Genomic DNA, 20,774 nt, shown 5'->3' on the forward strand with positions numbered 1-20,774 from the left:
TTGGAGGTGTTTCTCCTGGACAGTGGACATTCCCAAGAAATAAGTGGTGAGCAAAGTTTCCTTAGTTCACAGATTGACAAAGCGTTGTAAAAATTATCAAGTCTCCGTAGTTATCCTCACTTAAAGTTGCAATAATATCCAATACCGCACGCATAAATCTTCAAACATCTAAGAAAATGACTCAAAAATATAAAATAGTCTAATAAATCTCATAAAATAATTTAAATAATAAAAATAATTTTAGAAAATGATCTAAAAGTAGCCTACAAAATAGCAAAAACAAAAATGACCTAATAAATTAGCATTTCTACAGTGTGGGGACTATGATCAGGACTTCTATACAAGTTAGCAATGTCTGTTGTGAATCAATTAAAAGATGACATGTCACAAAAACCCTAGCCCTCTTTGTCAGAGTTATCGGCCGTTTTAATATATTGCAGGCCAGGATAAAACCCGTTTGCATCTCTTACTATCTCAGTTTCGGGTTTTTTTTTTCTAGGGGCTTTACGTCGCGCCGACACAGATAGGTCTTATGGCGACGATGGGATAGGAAAGGCCTAGGAGTTGGAAGGAAGCGGCCGTGGCCTTAATTAAGGTACAGCCCCAGCATTTGCCAGGTGTGAAAATGGGAAACCACGGAAAACCATTTTCAGGGCTGCCGATAGTGGGATTCGAACCTACTATCTCCCGGATGCAAGCTCACAGCCGCGCGCCTCTACGCGCACGGCCAACTCGCCCGGTAGTTTCGTTTTTAAGGCGACACTCCGGAGATAAAAATATATTTTTACCTAACCCGTGGATTTCTACGAAACTTTGTGGAAATGTCACCTGCATAAAAGAGGAGATATCACGAACATTTCTTTCATATACAATTAATAGTTTTTCGAAAATATTTTTTGTAATGCTTAATTCCATTTTTTGCATGAAATTTAATTAACATGTTCATGTAAATTCGTAATTAGGTAGATAATACGTCTTTTAAAAGCACTATGTATCGATTTTTCTGTACATAATTTGTAAAAATAAATCGTACTAAAGTTTGTGTAATTTTTACGTTCTAAAATTTTGGACTTAAGAATCCCTACTGCTTGAAAAAATTATGCAATCAAAAATTCCATACGCAGGTTTCTTAATATAGCTGTGATACATATACCGTGCAAATTTTGTTAGATTTGGTAGAATATTATGGGAGAAAAATGGGATTTAAATGTAGTATTACAATTGACAAACAAAGCGTTATTACAATGATAAATTGTCTGAATTCAGCGAAATAACTTCGTGACAAAAAAGAAGTAACTCAATCCTTTCAGTTTCAATCATTAAAAAAATTCACAAAGACCAAGGTATCGATTTTTATCTCTGGAGTATCGCCTTAAAAATGGCATTGGCCCTTTTAGAACCAAGCCAAAGAAATAATGATTCTTCAATCTACTACTTTTAGCTGTTCTTACATAAGTTTATACAAGGTTGTGGATCTTGAAGCTAAATGTAAACGACGTTTAGCACATTGGATGAATGATGCATTGGGTGTTGAGCAACTCGAATTTTCAGTGGCCCAGATAACATTTTCAGGAGCATCCCTTAAAATGAAAATGTAGTTTTCTTCCAGGAATGCTTACTTATGTTATCGAATATAGGGACACTGAATTGATTGAAAAAAATCATGTAGGTTTATAACAGCGTTACGGCTCTGTAGATCAAAGACAACGTTGTCGAATAAAACTTGCCTTTTGGCGAACTTCTTCTATTGATGAAAATAGTACACATTTAAAGGTTGAAGAAGGGTCGGGTGTTTACGGGACCTGCCTCTTGGCCACACTCAACATGTGGATGTATGTTTATTGCAGCATCATACCGCTCCGTATTGAGGAGAGTTGGCAGCTGCCCTGGCCATGAAGGAAGAATCACGTGACAGTGGAGTGCAGGTGTCGGGGCATCATTAGGGCCAAGACGAGGTGGAGCGGAATGGAGAGAAGAGAAAATCGATCTAGCATTACAGTTAAGCTAATGATAACATGTGCCGTATTGTGATATTTATGAGAGACAGTGGGTGGACCGACTTATTTCCGAAGCCTGCAGAGCAATAATGAATACTACTCCTACAGTGGAAGTGGACCATCTAAAGAGGGGCGTGGTAACAAGGGTGCGGTAGCTAGCCTCGCATATCCCACACACAACCAGCGGAAGGAAACCGTTCTTGTAACTTACCGTAAGTTGAGCACAGAAATGTACCGTCGTTCCGCACTTTATTTTGCTAAAATTCAGCAACAATTATAAAATAAGTAATCGTATGGCCTCAGCTACCAAGTTAGGCTACATACCTTCTGAAGTGGAGCAAGTTGCTTTACGTCGCACCGACACAGATAGGTCTTACAGCGACGACGGGACAGGTAGGAGCTAGGAGTGGGAAGAAAGCGTCCGTTGCCTTAATTAAGGTACAGCACCAGCATTTGCCTGGTGTGAAAATGGTAAACCACGGAAAACCATCTTCAGGGCTGCCGACAGTGGGGTTCGAACCCACTATCTCCCGAATACTCGACACTGGCCACAATTAAGCGACTGCAGCTATGGAGCTCTGTCCTTCAGAAGTGGTATCATCTGGACGGCCTGCATACCAATTTTTACACTGCGCTTGTGTTGATATCTAGCAACGAAAACGGAATTCAACCGGACGGTTCTTAAGGCTGAGTTGATTAAATTTTGTTGTGCCATATATCTTTAACATACCTACAGCAATGGCACAGACTCAATATTTTATACTATTTTTCAAAACTATACTCTTCGGCTCCACAGTCCAAACATAATGTGTCTGTATTATACTGGGAGACTCCGGGTTCGATTCACGGCTAGTTCAGGGATTTTTTACCTGAATCTGATGACTAGTTCGAAGTCCACTCAGTCTACGTGATTACAAATGAGGAACTTTCTGACGGTGAGATGAAGACCCTGGTCCTGAAAGGCAAGAACAATGGTCGAGAGGATTCGTCACGCTGACCACGTATCAGCTAGCAATCCAGAAGTCTTAGATCTGAGCAGTCATCGCTTGATAAGTGTTAGAAAGAGTCATGGCTATAGCACATAATGTATGGTTTACTTCGGATCTCGAAAGCAGACTTTCCCAGCCGCGATCGAACCCTCCAACTTAGGATCATGAATCAGACACTCTACCACTCATCCATGGTGTAAGTATACGACAAGTGTTAGCAGGTAGTCGTATCGCTACGTATCCTGTTACTGGGCGAGTTGGCCGGAAGGTTAGGGCTGCGCAGCTGTGAGCTTGCATCCGGGAGATAGTGGGTTCGAACCCCACTGTCGGCAGCCCTGAAGATAGTTTCCCGTGGTTTCCCATCTTCACACCAGGCAAATGCTGGGGCTGCACCTTAATTTTTTTTTTTGCTAGGGGCTTTACGTCGCACCGACTCAGATAGGTCTTATGGCGGCGATGGGATGGGAAAGGCCTAGGAGTTGGAAGGAAGCGGCCGTGGCCTTAATTAAGGTACAGCCCCAGCATTTGCCTGGTGTGAAAATGGGAAACCACGGAAAACCATCTTCAGGGCTGCCGATAGTGGGATTCGAACCTACTATCTCCCGGATGCAAGCTCACAGCCGCGCGCCTCTACGCGCACGGCCAACTCGCCCGGTTGCACCTTAATTAAGGCCACGGCCACATCCTTCTCACTCCTAGGCCTTCCCTATCCCATCGTCGCCATAAGACCTATCTGTGTCGGTGCGACGTAAAGCCAATTGCAAAAAACGTTTTCCTATTTGATTTGAGAGTTAAAAAGGCTTAACAGTAACAATTTCGCATTATTATTTCACTAGATGAGAACCTCCGTGGCTCAGGCGGCAACGCGCCGGCCTCTCACCGCTGGATACCGAGGTTCAAATCCCGGTCACTCCATGTGAGATTTGTGCTGGACAAAGCGGAGGCGGGCTAGTTTTTCTCCAGTTACTCCGGTTTTCCCTGTCATCTTTCATTCCAGCAACACTCTCCATTAACATTTCATTTAATCTGTCATTCATTTATCATTGCCCCAGAGGAGTGCGACAGGCTTCGGCAGCCGGCACATTTCCTATCCACGCCGCTAGATGGGGGCTTCATTCATTCCATTCCCGACCCGGTCGAATGACTGGAAACAGGCTGTGGATTTTCATTTTCATTTCACTAGATGAGCCGTTTCCAAAGATCAGAGTTGTGACAAATTTACCCTTTGAAAGAAGTAAAATCCTTTTATTTACACTGAACTTTTCTGTTTAAAAATGATCTTCTAGAACCGAATTTTTGATGCATAAAGAAAAATAAACAGGAGTTTTTAAGGAACATAAAATTTAAAACTACTCGTTAATTCTCCAAATATTGAAAAAGTACAATCGAAATAACCATACATTTACTTTGTAAATTGTTCCCAATTATTTTGGCTGGGATGAAGTGAAGTGCCGTGTGGCCTCCGGAGAGGCCTGGTGCAGGTCTTTTAATTTTACTCCCGTAGGCGACCTGCGCTTCGTGATGAGGATGAAATTATGTTGTAGACGGCACATACACCCAGTCCCCGTGCCAGAGGAATTAACTAATTACGGTTAAAATTCCCTACCCTGCCGGGAATCGAACACGGGACCCATGTGACCAAAGGCCAACGCGCTAACCTTTTAGTCATGGAGCCGGACTTAGCTGGGATAAAACCGTTTTTAAGATTTTAAAAACTTCTATTCAGCTCACTTTTATAGATATGTAAGTTAAAGGCAATCGTAGTTAGTTTCACTAGATAGAAATGGTAGGAACACTGACAGATGTCTTTTCCGTATCCAACCAAAGTCAGCTCGTCACAGGCCTTGAGGCACTTGAAAGAATGGAAGGCTTCCACCATCTGTATTCTCTTCGTAACCGTGAGTTAACCTGCTGGTACAATCTGAGGGAATCTCAGGACCAAGTGTCTCTCCAGTGATAGAAATCGTATTTCTAAATGTTCTGCTTCCTTGTGTTGAATCGAATCCACTGCCTTCCGTATGAATCGAATACGCCTCAATATGCTTCGATCTGCTTGTACTGTACAACTTTAGAATGTGTAATTCCAAAAGCCAGACTCTAGTAGACATGTAAATAGCCGTTTAATAAATTGTAATTTAATAAACGGACTCGTTTTATAACTCCTTCTCCAGTCACAGACCATCAGTCCTCCTAACACCTCCAGCAAAATGAGGTTTTCAATATGATGAAAATTTAGCTCAGAATTTTATAATCAGTTTCAACATAGAGTGGAGGTAGTGTGAGAAAAGTATACTCTGAAACAATGGGTGCTGAATCAGCGTTTTCCCACGCTTTTGGCGGAAAATGCGAACTTTTGCTGAGCCAGCATTTTTAGGTGCAAGCAATGTCAATGACTTTGGGATCTTTGACCCCTAGATGAGGTTAAGACGTCATAACAACGCCATAACCTGACATATGAGGGCAATATTAACCTCACAGGAGCCCAATCGGTCAGATGACCTTACTACCACGAACGCTAACCTAATCTCAGGCAGGCTCCTTACGGAGGAGCCTCATCGGTCAGGTTATCGACCGAGGTTTTTGATGGGGAAGAGGGCCCCCTCCCGATCCCATCCAATAATATTGACTGCTTACGACCGATGTTTTTTGCTGCATTAACCTCTTAAGTTGACCTTTACACGTGACCCTGTGTTTGTTTTCGGTGACTGGGAAACTCAATTTTTTATTACAACCCGTCCGCCTTACAGGTTTGAACATTAGAGACTCCTCGTAGTTTTCACATCAGTCAGAGATCAATCCCTTATGTAAACGAAAGTAAATTTAGAGGTGGATATGGAGGAATAGGTAGAAGATGCGGAGGTGAAGAGAACACCTGAAGCCTGTAAGAACTGAATCCTTAAACTCATGCTCAGAAAGTACACGCTACGTTTGCTATTTTCCTTACAACACCGGAAAGTCTGATATACTTACATCAAAGTCTTGGAACCGGAACATAATCTTCAAACATATGTATGAAATAATACTTACTTGTAACAATATAAAAACTATTCTTCAGCGTTTTTACTAACTTTCATAGAGCAAAAATGTTATCTTTCCGCTTATTATTAACGTTTGGTAGAAGGGCTTTTGATACAAGTTGACTTCTTAGAGTTGCGAAGTTAACACAGGAAGAGAACGATAGTTGATTAATAGAGGTTGAACATACAAATTTGAGAAGCAGGTTCAACTGAAGAGACTGTAGTCATCAACCTACACTATCAACTTCAGAGTACTGTATTTTTGCTTCTTATCTTTCTTGTCCGAACTCTACTGCTCGACATCTGCTGTTTTACAGCTTGCTGCAAGCGATATTTTTATAAACATCTTTAAAAATTGAAAACAAATATGACATTCGTAGGTAGTCTCTGTGAAGTTAGCAGGGCGAGTGTTGAGCTTGGGCTTGAAATGACGAAATTCATACGGAGGCTATCTAGATGTCAGCTCTTCAGAAACACTGCAACACTAGCAGCTGGACCTACACATTCATTACAGTACGCCAGACACAGGTAGACTTATCTAAGTTACAAGACTCAACGAATAACACGCAATAACTACAGCATATTATACTTAAAGAAAGTTACGAGGTTAAGGAAGTTTTTCTCCCGCGCGATCTTGTTTAAGTGTAGGTAAATCTATCGCTATATAGTCATCCGATACTGCGATTAATATGCCTCTTCAGTGATGCCTAGGCCATCTATAACAACTAATGTTAGAACTGATTTCCCTACTACGCCTATTCAGTATCTCTAGGTTATCTATATACAGGGCGAGTTGGCCGTGCGGTTAGGGTCGCGCAGCTGTGAACTTGCAACCGGGAGATAGTGGGTTCGAACCACACTGTCGGCAGTCCTGAAAATTGTTTTCCGTGATTTGCCATTACCACACCAGGCAAATGCTGGGGCTTAACCTTAATTAAGGCCACGGCCGCATCCTTCCCATTCCTAGGCCTTTCCTATCCCATCGTCACCATAAGACCTATCTGTGTCGGTGCGACGTCAAGCAAATAATAATAATAATAATAATAATAATAATAATAATAATAATAATAATAATAATAATAATAATAATAATAATAATAATAATAATAAACAGCTATCTATAACAGCTAACGGAAATACACAAAAAAATGGAAAACGAAGGGATTTGAAACTGAGATCTCTACGAAAGAAGTGATTGGTTCACTTTACAGAAAACAAAGAACGCTTAGTTTTCGAGTTAATAATTATGTATTCTGTATCAGTGAGGAAAGCAACGGAAAACTACTTCGCTTCTCTTTTCTCTAGTACGCTTCTTCAGTGATATCTAGGCTATCTATAACGAATAATGGTACAACTGTTGAAGATCCAACGCATAATCACATTTAAAAAAAAAAAATCCACACCCCTCATCATTAAAACTGAGTCTAACCGTCGTCACCTTCTTTTCCTCCAAGATCCAGAACTGAGTCCACACATTTTTCACTCCCTTATAGCAAAGTCGGTCTGAAAATAAACCGATGTAAAGACAGTTTCATCCAATAGTCCGGCAGCCTTTTTTGTATATGGGCATATATAAAGATAGGCCATAATCTTTAACGTTTCAGGGTCAATTTTCTGTAACGCTTTAAATTGTGGTTATTTTACATCGTAAGCCTATTATCGTTATCCTATTATCATTACTTCCAGGTCCGACTCGTTGGCTGAAGGTCAGCGTACTGGCCTTCGGTTCAGAGGGTCCAGGGTTCGATTCCCGGCTGAGTCGGGGATTTTAACCTTAATTGGTTAATTCCTGCGGCACGGGGGCTGGGTGTATGTGTTGTCTTCATCATCATTTCATCCTCATCATGACGCGCAGGTCGCCTACGGGAGTCAAATAGAAAGACCTGCACCTGGCGAGCAGAACCCGACCTGGGATATCCCGGCACTAAAAGCCATACGACATTTCATTATTACTTCCAGAATTTACTCAACTTAAATGTACTATGATTCAAATTTCCAAGTTCTTATTGCGTTTTAAAATTATAAAATAGAAATTTAATGGGAATTGTAAAATTTTCTTTCTCCCAGATTTCAGTGTTGAAAACATCTCTTAGCAAAAAAATAAGGTTCCTCAATTGTACCGAAATTGAAGGCCTAAAGAGCCCGGGAAGGTTTCAAATTGTGTGTCTTGTATAGCTCTATCAAACTTTAAAAAAAACATCGAAAATCACTTCCGGCCTAAGTGCAGCTCCGGAAAAACAGACTAAAATCGCTTATTTCTCTACTCGTTTTCTTTATTATTCAAATCCTAGCCAAATTAACTTATTTACATAATTCTTTCCGTAATGTATTCCTTGGTTCAATACTCTCGGGCGTTTTTTGATTTTTGAAAAATGTCCAATACAATACAAACACGCACACGCACAAACGAGTAGGCTGGTCTTCCAAACAGAACTCCTCTTCGTCTGTGACTGAGCAGCCCAATACGGGAGGCACAGAATTTGCCGCAGCAATGGCAGATAGTCCCAGGTGGAGCAGCCATTGTTCTCCTATTTCATTCTTTCTCCTTCCTTCGTTACCTCTTAGTTCGCTCTTCACCCAAGGTTTTCTTCAAATTGTAGTGCGCTACTATGAACTAATGATCTCCAGGATGAAGTGTTGAGGGCCAAGGTCTCCCAGTTGTTAACGTCAATGTGGCACATCTTCATGTTAGCCTTAATTATATCTTTAAATCGCTTCCTCTGACCTCCCAAACAATGTTTACCCACTGTTAACTCAGAGTTATCATTGGAACTCATTATCGGGCATGCGTATTTCATGCCCTGTCCATCGTAGCTGACGTCTTAAAACCATAGCTTCTGTACTGGTGGTCTGTCCCTCTTCAAGTACACTTACATTTTTGCGTCTATCTTGCCAGGTTATATGCAAAATTCTCCTTAAACATCGCTGGTGATATTATTCCAACTTTTTAATATGCCGTCTGTAGCATGTCTAGGATTCAGATCCGTATAGTAAGCTGGTAACTACAACTGAATTTTATACGGGGATCTTTTTCGCAACATTGACATCATGATTGTCAAATACTCAGGATTGTAGTTTGGCAAATGATGCTCCAGCACGGTTGATTCTAAATTGTATTTCCACAATGCATTCTTGAGGACACGGGTTTTTATATTTGCTTTGGCAAGACGAAGGCTTCTTTCCTTGCAAGGCAGTTCATCTCCTTTCGCCACGCTTGCAAGGGTTTTCTCTTCTCTGAGATCAATGCTTCAGTCTCTTCATCACTTTCATCAAACCAATCCTGATGTCCCTTGGTCTTATAACCCATTGTTTCTTTGCAAGCATCCCGAATAGTGGTCTTCAAGCTCTCCCAGTGTTGTGTTACACCCTGCTGATAGTCCTCCGACAGTGTCTGATAAAGCAGTTCTCTATATTATGATGTATAATCTGAAATTCCAAATTTCACGGTATCAGAAGCGTGTTTACAGCTATTCTGTCGTTTTCTCCTCTGAGCGGATAGTAAGTAATTCATAACTGATCTGATAAGCCGGTGATCTGTCCGACAGTCATCTGCTCCTGTCATTGCTTTGGTGATAAAAACGTCGCAAAGGTCTTTCTTGCGGACAATTATATAATCAATGAGATGCCAGTGTTTCAATGTAGGATGCTGTCATGAAGTTTTAAAGCGATTCTTTTGGCGAAAAATTGTGTTAGTGATTGTTAAATCATATTTAGCACTTTTTGAGACGAGCCGAATACCATTAGAGATTTTACTGCCAATTTCAGCCTTGCCAGTGATACCATTCCGTGCAATGATGTCTTTACCCACACTGGCATTAAAATCTCCAAGTAAGATTATTTTCCCTTGTTGATTAATGTTTGACAGGATGTCATCCAGATCTGAATAAAATGATTCTTTGATGTCATCATCAGAATTTAGTGTGGGGGGCAATTGCGCTGATCGCCGTGGCGTGTTGGTTGTTATGTAACCGAAGTCTTAATGCCATAAGGCGTTCATTATATTCAGTGGAAAGCTCTGACAGTTCCTTGAGAAGATTATTCTTGATAGCAATGCATACTCCGTGTAATCGGTGCTCATTGGTAGTTTTGCACTTCTAGGAGAAGGTGCAACCTGCACCTTGTCCTTTCAATTGACAGTCATCAGCAAAACAGGTTTCCTGGAGTGCTGCTATGTCGATGTTATATCTTCTCAATTCTCTATCCACTATAGCTGCTCTCCTTTCGGGTGTCTTAGCTGTGGGCTAATCATTGAGTGTTCGAAAATTCCAGGTTTCAAAATATAATTTCTTATTAGTTCGACCGCATAAAGGTGATGCTATCGGACGCGGCTAACCGATCGGTAATATTAGTGTGGCTGACTATGTTTAGGGCACCTTTACTAACCCTTCCCCATGTGAGGTGAATAGAGTGAACCCTAAATAGAACTGCTCAGACGTATATGCAGCAACCGAATTGCCCTACAGCCACAGCCCTAAGCAAAACGACCGATCACATATCTACCGCCTACGTACCAAGTTATCACTAGAGGCTTCCAGACATCACAGTCCTGACCCCGTCGCAACTTCTTGAACGCCGCAGGACTTTTGGAAGAAGTCATAAGTTGTTGGAAGACTGCTGTGCGTGAATTATTTTAGAGTGTGAGTGTCGCTGCACATAATCAAACGCATCTTACTTGATAACTAGGAAATATGTTCAATGGCAAGCAGACGAAAGGATTCGTAAATACTGCAGCCTTCATCCGCCATTCCAGCCGAGTAAGGACACCCTGTCCGAACGAATGGTCCACTGTTGAGGACTTTCTATGCCGTTGACCACATAAGGTTCATCCGCCTTTAGGGGAGGTTTACCACCCCAAGGGCAAGAGAGTGCCGTAATCACTAATCATGGTTGCATGATAGCGGGGGACTCCTTATCCTGGGAGTCATTTGGTCGCTAGATCCTCGCGTTCAGATGGGGTTGATATTTGAGTAGAACCCCTTACACCGAGCTCGATAGCTGCAGTCGCTTAAGTGCGGCCAGTATCCAGTATTGGGGAGATAGTAGGTTCGAACCAACTGTCGGCATCCCTGAAAATGGTTTTCCCGTGGTTTCCCATTTTCACACCAGGCAAATGCTGGGGCTGTACCTTAATTAAGGCCACGGCCGCTTCCTTCCCACTCCTAGCCCTTCCTTGTCCCATCGTCGCCATAAGACCTGTCTGTGTCGGTGCGACGTAAAACAACTAGCAATAAAAAAGAACCCCTTACGATATAATATTTAATATCCGTATACAACAGGAAGGTGCATGGCATTGGATTGTAAATAAATGGTAAAAACAAGTATATCGAATTTAAAAAAATATACAATAAAAAATATAAACGAAGAGCATAAGCGAAGAACATAACATCTCCATAAGTGCATTAAAAGGCATAACTCTAGACAGGCAGACAAGAAGAAGCATAGATTCTAGACGCAGAATTCATTTACGACCTTCTCATTAAGATAAATGTCCACACGCAATGTTATAAGGGCTTGGGTGAAACTCTGCACTGACTCACGTTAGCCCTAGTAGTGGTAGAAAAAGTCAAACTGCTAGTCTAATCGACCGGATAACGATGATTAAGAAAAGGATTGTAATTTCCAGGAGTAAATAAAGATTATTTTCTCATACTTTATTTACCTAAAATTCGTAGCTCATATCCCTAGAATCTTTTCAACATTCAGTTGCTTGCCTGAAAGGCTAAGGCTAGAATTGTCGATTTCTTTAGTAGCTTTGGATCTTTTGTCACTCTTTCCCTGTAAGAATTAGGAAATACTATTTACTTTTGTTGTAGGCAACCTCTATAGAGGCCAATGTACTGTCACAACACTCGATCAATCGCAGACCACCAATATGTCGGTTAACGCCTTCTTCAATAAACGTATGCCGTAACTATGTACCTGGTCTTGGAGTAAGCTATTACGCAATTTTTTCTAGCAATTTCGCAAATAATAGATTGTTTGAAGTTAAACATTATTATTAATATTCGAGTATGATTGTACAAAATGTCCTGAAATCCCACCCTGCCATTTGACGTGATGCTGTTTCGGTAGGCAGGCAGATAGAGGTCGTTTCATTTTAACATCGATATATTTCGGGATGAGGAAAGCAACGGGAAACTACCTCACTCCTCATTTCCCTAGTACGTCTCATCAGTGATGCCTAGGCCATCTATGACAGCTGATGGCAGAGCTGTTGAGGATCCAACCAGCCTCAGGGCTGAAGACTGAACATACATACACATTTATTTCAATTTATCGGAACTCTTTATTTCCCCCTTGTGGGTGTACCCCCTGTATATCGTAAGAGGCTACTAAGAGGGAACATCCAAAGATTCTGTGGATATGTGGAAGTGGGGAATGTGGAGAATGATTGTACAAAATGTCCTGAAATTCCACCCTGCAATTTGACGTGATGCTGTTATTTGAAAACAGGGCCTACCAGATATTTATACTGATACCAAACCCAAACTCGATAGTTGGCGGTTGATTGAGTGAGGTTGCGGCAAGTCAATATATTTTCAAGCGCGTAATAACACTCCAGCTTTTCGAAAATCGAGGTGATATATACTTTTATTGTAAGTAACCTCAGCCTTGTTTTTCAGAGGTAAAGTACGATCTCTTATATTTTGATTAGTGCTCGTAAATGCTTGTAATTGCATCATAACTCTTGTAATTTGTAAATGACAGTGGTTAGCGCTAGCTGCTTTTACACGTAAGGGAAACGTATAGCATATAACAAGCCATATCGTCTGCAAATAACAAAAGTGAATAACTCTATGTCATATAAGAAACAGCCCAAGGACTTGGAAGAATGCAAAACATGTCCTAAACCCTTTTCCGATAACGACAGCTCTGTTGAATGCGAAAGTTGCAACTCTTTGTCTCAGTGGAAATGCTGTATGAACAAAGGCGAGCTTGATCAGTTAATTAGAGACAAATGTAAACTCACCTGGTTATGTGACATGTGCAAGCCCAAGATAAAAATAATAGGCGCCATGGAAAATACAATCCTACAACTAACTCAGAAAATGGACATTATATTAGAGCATGCGATAAAGAATGATTCAAATATTCAGGAAATAATTAGACGCACGATCCGAGAGGAGCTGGAAAAATCCTCGCTAAAACCAAACCAAACTGTAATAAAAGACTCAAAATCGAACGCCGATTTGGTGTCAAATGATCGTCTTAAACGACCCGAATGTTCGAGAAACACTAAAACTCCCTCGTACAACAAAAATAATCGTTCATCTCAAATCAGACAAGTCGAACCAATAATCACCTCTCATACCGATATTGACGTGATAAATCCGGAAAAATTCCAAGAACCTCATAAACCTGATAATGATGCAATGGGAAACGCCAATCAACTCTGGACCGTGGTCCAATCCAAAAGAGGCATAAAACTCCGCACACAGGCAGTAATTGGAATAAAGGAAGATGAGGACAGTTTACAAGCAACTGACAAAACTGCGTGGTTATACGTAGGAAAACAAAAGAATAATATCACAAAATCAAGTCTTACCTTATCAAAAAATGGAACTGAGGGACAAATAGTGTGTGAAGAATTGAAGACACTTGGCGGAAAGAAAGCCCTTTCACTTACGTGGAAGAAACATTGGACCCACAATTGTCGCCTGAAGGAATGCTAGTGAAGAGTTTACGTATGTCACGGAGAAGAAATGATGGGGCATCCCTGCAGTAAAACCAAGGCTCACAAGATAAAATTATGGAATGCAGAAGTCCCGGAAAATGCACATTCACTCATACCACAAGAATCAATAAATCAAGCAGGTACACTGATAATTACAGAGACCTTCCTACTTCAACCAATAGGCATTCCAGACTTCTATGGAATTCATGCTCTCGCAAAACCAACCGAAGGCAGACCAGAAAGGGGAGTTTCATGCTTTCTGAAATCTACGATTGGTAAATTAAAAGAAGTATACAAAGAGGACAATATGGTAATAGTAAAAACAACTGACATCATAATTGGCGTTTATATTGGTCGTGAAAGTTCGTCAGGGGACGTCTTAGAGACACTCTCCACAGCTATCTCAAAAACAAACAATAATAACACGAACATTACCATAGCAGGTGATCAAAACTGTCGTGTTTATAAACCGCTTCGAAACTCCGATCTGGTGCTTGAAATGCTAACAGAAGAAGACTATAATCTAATAAATAAGAGAGAAGAGAAGACCTACATTGCCTACAATGGATCAAGCAATATTGATCTCGTTTCCTCTAAAGGGGATAGAATCGTCATAGAAAATCAAGAAGGACTGTGGACCACAGGTGAAGCTCCAATAAGAAAACATATACCGGTACCAATCGCAATGGATATTATTCTCCATTGCCCACAACAAACCTCAACATCGAGCAAGAACACGATAAAGTATTCCAGAAGAATAGGTACAATAACTCTCAACCATGAAGAAATCCTCAAGGCATAACAGCTTGCACCTGAAGGACATATAGATGAAGCACTAGAAATTGTAACTGACCAACTACACAAGGCCTCTCCACCAAACAGAAAACGAACAGTTCAACCTTGGTTCGATGAAGAGTGTTATCGCAAACGAAAGAAAACCCTAGAACAGCTACACGATGCCCGTACTGTTGGCTCAGACAATTATCTTCATCTCTACGCACAAGGCAGAAGAGAGTACAAACAGCTCCTACATTCCAAGAGATATAAATATTTGGAAGCCGCAGCAAAGAAACTAGCTACAGCGGCAAAACATGACCTATTTATAATCCTTCGAAAAAATATCGTTTCAAGGTCTCAAGAAATATTTTACCTATGGATAAATGGGAAGAACACTTCAAAGGCGTGTTAAATCTGGAAAATAAAACCCAGGCGTTCCCTGCAATCAACATGACTCCAGACGGTAATATAATCCAGGTTACACTTGATGAAGTCAGAGCAACTGTGAATTAGTCGAAAGTCAAGAGAGGTCCCGGCCCAGATGGTATTCATACAGAACATCTCAAAGAAACTCAAGAAATGTTACTGTCTTTCTGGACGAACTTATTCATTGGCTGCCTAAGATCTGGAACTATACCTGAGGAATGGAGGAGATCATCAGTGAAATTCCTATACAAGGGTAAAGGACAGACAAATCCCAATTCTTATAGAGGCATTGCATTGGAAAACAGCATCCTCAAAATGTTTATGAAGATACTTACAGAGAAACTACAAGATTCTGTAACAATCCCAGAGTGCCAATGTGGATTTATGCCCGGAAGAAGCACACTTCACGCTGTAAAATATCTGTTACAGGATATAGAAGTAGCATTAAGATTACCCAAAGGAAAGTACTATGCACTTTTCTTGGATTTCACGAAGGCTTCTGACTCAGTAAATCGAGAAATTCTCCTAACGAAGATCAAAAACATGATCAGCGAAGCTCATCTCTTATTAAGTTGCTAAATAACATCTTGAGAGTGAACTACAGAGAGACTGAAGATGGAGTCGACACTTCGGACCCGATCGGACAAACGAAAGAATACTGCAAGGTGACCCGATGAGCCCATTACTGTTCAACATTAATACTGCCGACATTACGAATATAGTAAAATCTTCACCCGCCACGACAGTTGTCCTCTACGCAGATGATATGGTAGGGCTTACTAAGGTTATCAAACAAGAACAGCTTACAAGCCACCTTATTAGAGTTAGAAAAGTGGGTTAACGAAAATCAGCTCACGATCAATCTTCAGAAGACGGTCCAAATGACGTTCAGAAAAGGAGGGAGACCTTCAACAAAAGACACTCTTACTCTATGTAACAACGATCTAACAACAGTCAGCAAATTTAAGTACTTAGGAATAACTCTTCAAACCACGGCACTGTCCTCTAGTTACCACACACAAGCAAGAACTGCGGCAGAGATAAGGGCCATCTACAAGATAAAAGATCTCGCAGCACTATCTTTATCTACGACAATAATGTTATTCCACACAGTAATATCACCTGTCTTGTGTTACGGATTGCAATTAATTTGGAACCATCTCAAACTCAGAGATCTCGAAAGGATAGAGAAAGTAAAAGCAGGCTTTCTTAAATGTACGAGTTGGAAAATCGGCTCCATCACGTCTAGTATATGAATTGGCCAAAGAAACATTTTACATTCAGGACCTCAGAATGCGACTCCATCTGCCATCTACTGGAGCTTACAATGAACTTTTACGCAGAAGGGAAGAAAATAAAAAGGAAATCGACCCCGACTTTTATACCTCAGATGCCATGTTGGTGAGAAACTGGACCAAAGAAAATCAAGATCAAAGACATATCATAACACGTCTCTCCATTCATGTTTCACCACAAGATATGCACGGTGAAGTCTTTTTATAATCCATATGTCAACTGAATATGCGTTTAATGTGGCAAACAGTGTGACAGGTATCACATCACGTCTTGCAACAAGAGAATCATGTCGATAAGTGTATATTGTAAATCCTAATGCCCATTCGGGTGCCCCTTTCTACTAATAATCTATATATATATATATTGTACCGGGAAATGATTTTGGCGTTTGAGCATGGGAAGGATCTCAGGTAGTGTCCGGTGTTTTTGGAGCAGGTACAGAGACGGATAGCATCTCAGGGCGAATAATAGATGGTAATTCTTTTTTCTATAAAATTTATTAATAATAGCCACAGGTATATCACCCTGCACTTGCAACTCAATTTGGTAGTTAATATTTGCCAAAATGTAAAAGAATTGTGTTATGATTTTCTTGACGTCTGTTTGCTTGAGAATTTCAAAAATAATTATTGTTCTTCTATAGATCATGAATAGCCTACAGTCTTTCTAAATGTTAAACCACACACATATTACTTAGCACCTTGGAAATTGTCAGTTCATCATTTATGGTGCTGACCTACAGTCTTTCTAAATTTTGAAACACAAAATAAACACACACTTGTCATGGAAAGTTTGATAAATTAAATATTTTAACTCTTGCAGTATGTCTTTCAGTTTGTTTAAATTGAAAAAAAATGAAACGATTAAAGCACTTCAATTAATTAATGACTTAGAAAGGAATTTACAGCAAAATATGAACTTTTAACTGACGATGAAATTATGAATTAATATCCACACGCAGCACTTGTAAGAACACTGTACTGAACAAAGTGCTTGGTAAAAAGTCAGTCAGTTGTGATTACTCACTCAGATTACAAGAAGATCTGCTTGCTAATGTTGGAGTTGTGCTGTATGGTGTCTGGAACATTCCGCGGAGTGCGGACGAAGACTCGAGCTCAGCACCGGCGATGTTCAATGAAGATACCACGTCAATCTCCCTCGTCGACGTCCCTCGATGGGTACCATAACTGAAGAAACCATGTAAATCCCTCGTTGGAAGCGACGTTTATTGTAGCAGGATCTCGTAGCACTTTTGCCAAGATTTCCGTTGTTCTTGGAGGTAATGTCGGAACACGGAAAGTTCAATTGGCACTATTGTTTTAAAAATATTGTGGATATTAATATTACACACCGTCATAATGCACAGTTCTATTTGTATATTGATTTAACGGCGTTGAATTAACATTCACAGTCCATGATGTAGAAAACACAGTTTTTATATACACAGTTCATAAGCACTTGAAAACGTGATCTATCACAGTTTCTATCACAGTCTCTGAACAAATATTATTAACAGATTAAGGCGGTTTTATGGTTGTATTCACACCACATTAGTCCGTACTACTTAATATTATTGAAAAATGTCCTTAATGTTCACTGGATTTCTCACCGTAGTGAACGAAAATCGAGACAGTGCACAATGAAAATAATTAATTTTTACCCTGTTATGGGACGAATGTTGAGTAAATACAGTCTCACACAGTTCACTGTAAGGGAAATATTTCTTAGAAGTGATTTTAAATTACTATATCAGTTTACCACACGCAATGATGATATTAGCACAGTTTAGAATTATGTGGAATTACTACAGTTAACGGTGTCGTATTTTAGTCAGTGAAATATTAGACACTTCAATTGTTACTTCCTATTAGAGCTCCACCTTTACAACAAATTTGCAAGTATTATACCACGCTAATTCACCTTGAAAAACGTCTAGAATCTTACAGTCATCGCGGCGCTGCGGAAACTTCACGTACGGTACGACGTCCTTTTACTATTAAAATAGCGTTTGAGTACGGCCACTATTATGTCCTCGCGAATCGCGACGGAGCATACTTTCTACACACACTGTGCACACATGACTCTGTACACGGGACTGCACTGACTATGGCCTTGGCCCTGTGGCCTATATATACACGTCTGGTGGGCAGCGCTTGGAATCAGGTGATGAGGGGCGAGTATTTCTCCCAAACTTTAAATTGTCATACCTCGGAAACCACTGCACGGATTTACTTCAAATTTGCAGGATTTTACTTCCAGAACATTAGCAACAATTTGGCGTTAGTGTCGTGTTAATCTGTCCAGGCGTTAAAAAGTTCGTAAAAATATAATCGAGAAACTTCGGTAGGGGAAGTAAGCTTCAGGCGGCGGTGACGTCACTTGACCTTGCTTGACTCGCCTTCTCCTTCGTGTCGTTCAGTAGGTACGAGAACATTCTCTCACACAGCTGTTCATGCAGCGGAACTGAATTGTATGCTAGAAAATAAAATTTATATTTTATATGTGCCAGGGCCTATGCCTTCCTGGTATAATATAAAATAAGAGTTTTGTCTGTACATTGCTCAGAATTTGAAAAGAATGGTACTTCTGTATCGGTCATGTCCACAGTAACAAGGAAATGCATTTTTTTCTTTTCCGTAATTTCTGTCTGTCTGTATGTATGTACACGCATCACGAGAAAACGGTTGATGATACTTTAATGAACATCGGAATTTAAAGTTGGGTGATGAATTACTACAATCTAGGCTATAAATTATTTTATTCACGCTGAGTGAAATGGTAGTTTAGGGTAAGGCCTGAAATTTAATTCTCAAATAATTATGTTATTAATGGTCGTGTCTTAATGAAAATCGGCATGCAAAGTCGGGATAATAAGTCGATATAATCTAGGCCATAAGTAATTTTATTCACGCTGAGTGAAATGGCAGTTTAGGGGAATGCCTACAATTTAATTTTCAAATTTTTATATTATTAGTGGTCGTATCTTAATGGAAATCGGTAGACAAAGATGGGAAATAAGTCGCTACAATATAGGATATACATAATTGTATTCACGCTGAAAAAATGGTAGTTTAGGGAAGGCCTAAAATTTAATTCTCAAATATTTATTATATTAGTGGTCGTATTTTCACGAAATTGGTATGCAAATTCGAGGAATAAGTCGCTTTAATCTAGGCTGTAAATAATTTAATTCACACTGAGTGAAATGGTAGTCTAGGGGAAGGCCTGAAATGTAATCTATGTATATAAAATAAGAGTTTTGTCTGTACATTGCCCAGAATTTGAAAAATAATGGTATTTCTGTATCGGTCATGTCCACGGTAACAAGGAAATGCATTTTTTAGTTTTCCGTAATTTCCGCCTGTCTGTCTGTCTGTCTGTCTGTCTATCTGTCTGTCTGTCTGTCTGTCTGTCTGTCTGTCTGTCTGTCTGTCTGTCTGTCTGTCTGTCTGTCTGTCTGTCTGTCTGTACACGCATCACGAGAAAACGGCTGAATAGAATTTAATGAAAATCGGAATGTAAAGTCGGGTGATGAACCACTACAATCTAGGCTATAAATTATTTTATTCACGCTGAGTGAAATGGTAGTTTAGGGGAAGGCCTGAAATTTAATTCTCAAATAGTTATGTTATTAGTGGTCGTGTCTTAATGCAAATCGAAATGCATAGTCGGGGCGATAAGTCGATATAATCTAGGCCATAAATAATTGTATTCACGCTGAGTGAAATGGCGGTTTAGGGGAATGCCTACAATTTAATTTTCAAATATTTATATTATTAGTGGTCGTATCTTAATGGAAATCGGTAGACAAATATGGGAAATAGTCGCTACAATATGGGATATACATAATTGTATTCACGATGAGAAAAATGGTAGTTTAGGGAAGGCCTAAAATTTAATTCTCAAATATTTATTATATTAGTGGTCGTATTTTCACGAAAATTTGTATGCAAAGTCGGGGAATAAGTCGCTATAATCCAGGCAGTAAATAATTTCATTCACACTGAGTGAAATGGTAGTTTAGGGGAAGACCTGAAATGTAATCTATATATAAAATAAGAGTTTTGCCTGTCCATTGCTCAGAATTTGAAAATAATGGTATTTTTGTATCGGTCATGTCCACTATGTAACCGTCCAGGCTTCTCCAGCCCTACTAATTTAATATAATATCATTTTACGCGATATCATTTGATATCAAGTTTATCCGCCATCGGCAATTATTTGTAATAACATATTTATTCAATGTCAATCATTTGTAATCAAGGTTTTTTGGAATCATATTGTATATATAATAACATCGTTTTATTATTTAAATTATTATATTATGTAGGATAAGAATTCATGTCCATGTTGAGACATAGTTGTTTTCATTTCATCTCATGTTTGTGTATACGGAGGGTTATTCTTGAAGCTTGGGATTTTGCGTTAGTCATGGGTTTATTTTATGACCAAGGCTAGTAAACAGCGACCCGTGCGCGAGGCTTATCATCGCCACGCCTTCTGGACTTGTCGAGGAAGAAGGGAAGGGGAGTTGATGCTTCGATCTATCGAATCAGATACTTCGTTGTATATGAGTTTTGAGATTGAACTGTTACCA

Source organism: Anabrus simplex, chromosome 1 (genome assembly GCF_040414725.1).
Source record: "Anabrus simplex isolate iqAnaSimp1 chromosome 1, ASM4041472v1, whole genome shotgun sequence".
Lineage (NCBI taxonomy): Eukaryota > Metazoa > Arthropoda > Insecta > Orthoptera > Tettigoniidae > Anabrus > Anabrus simplex.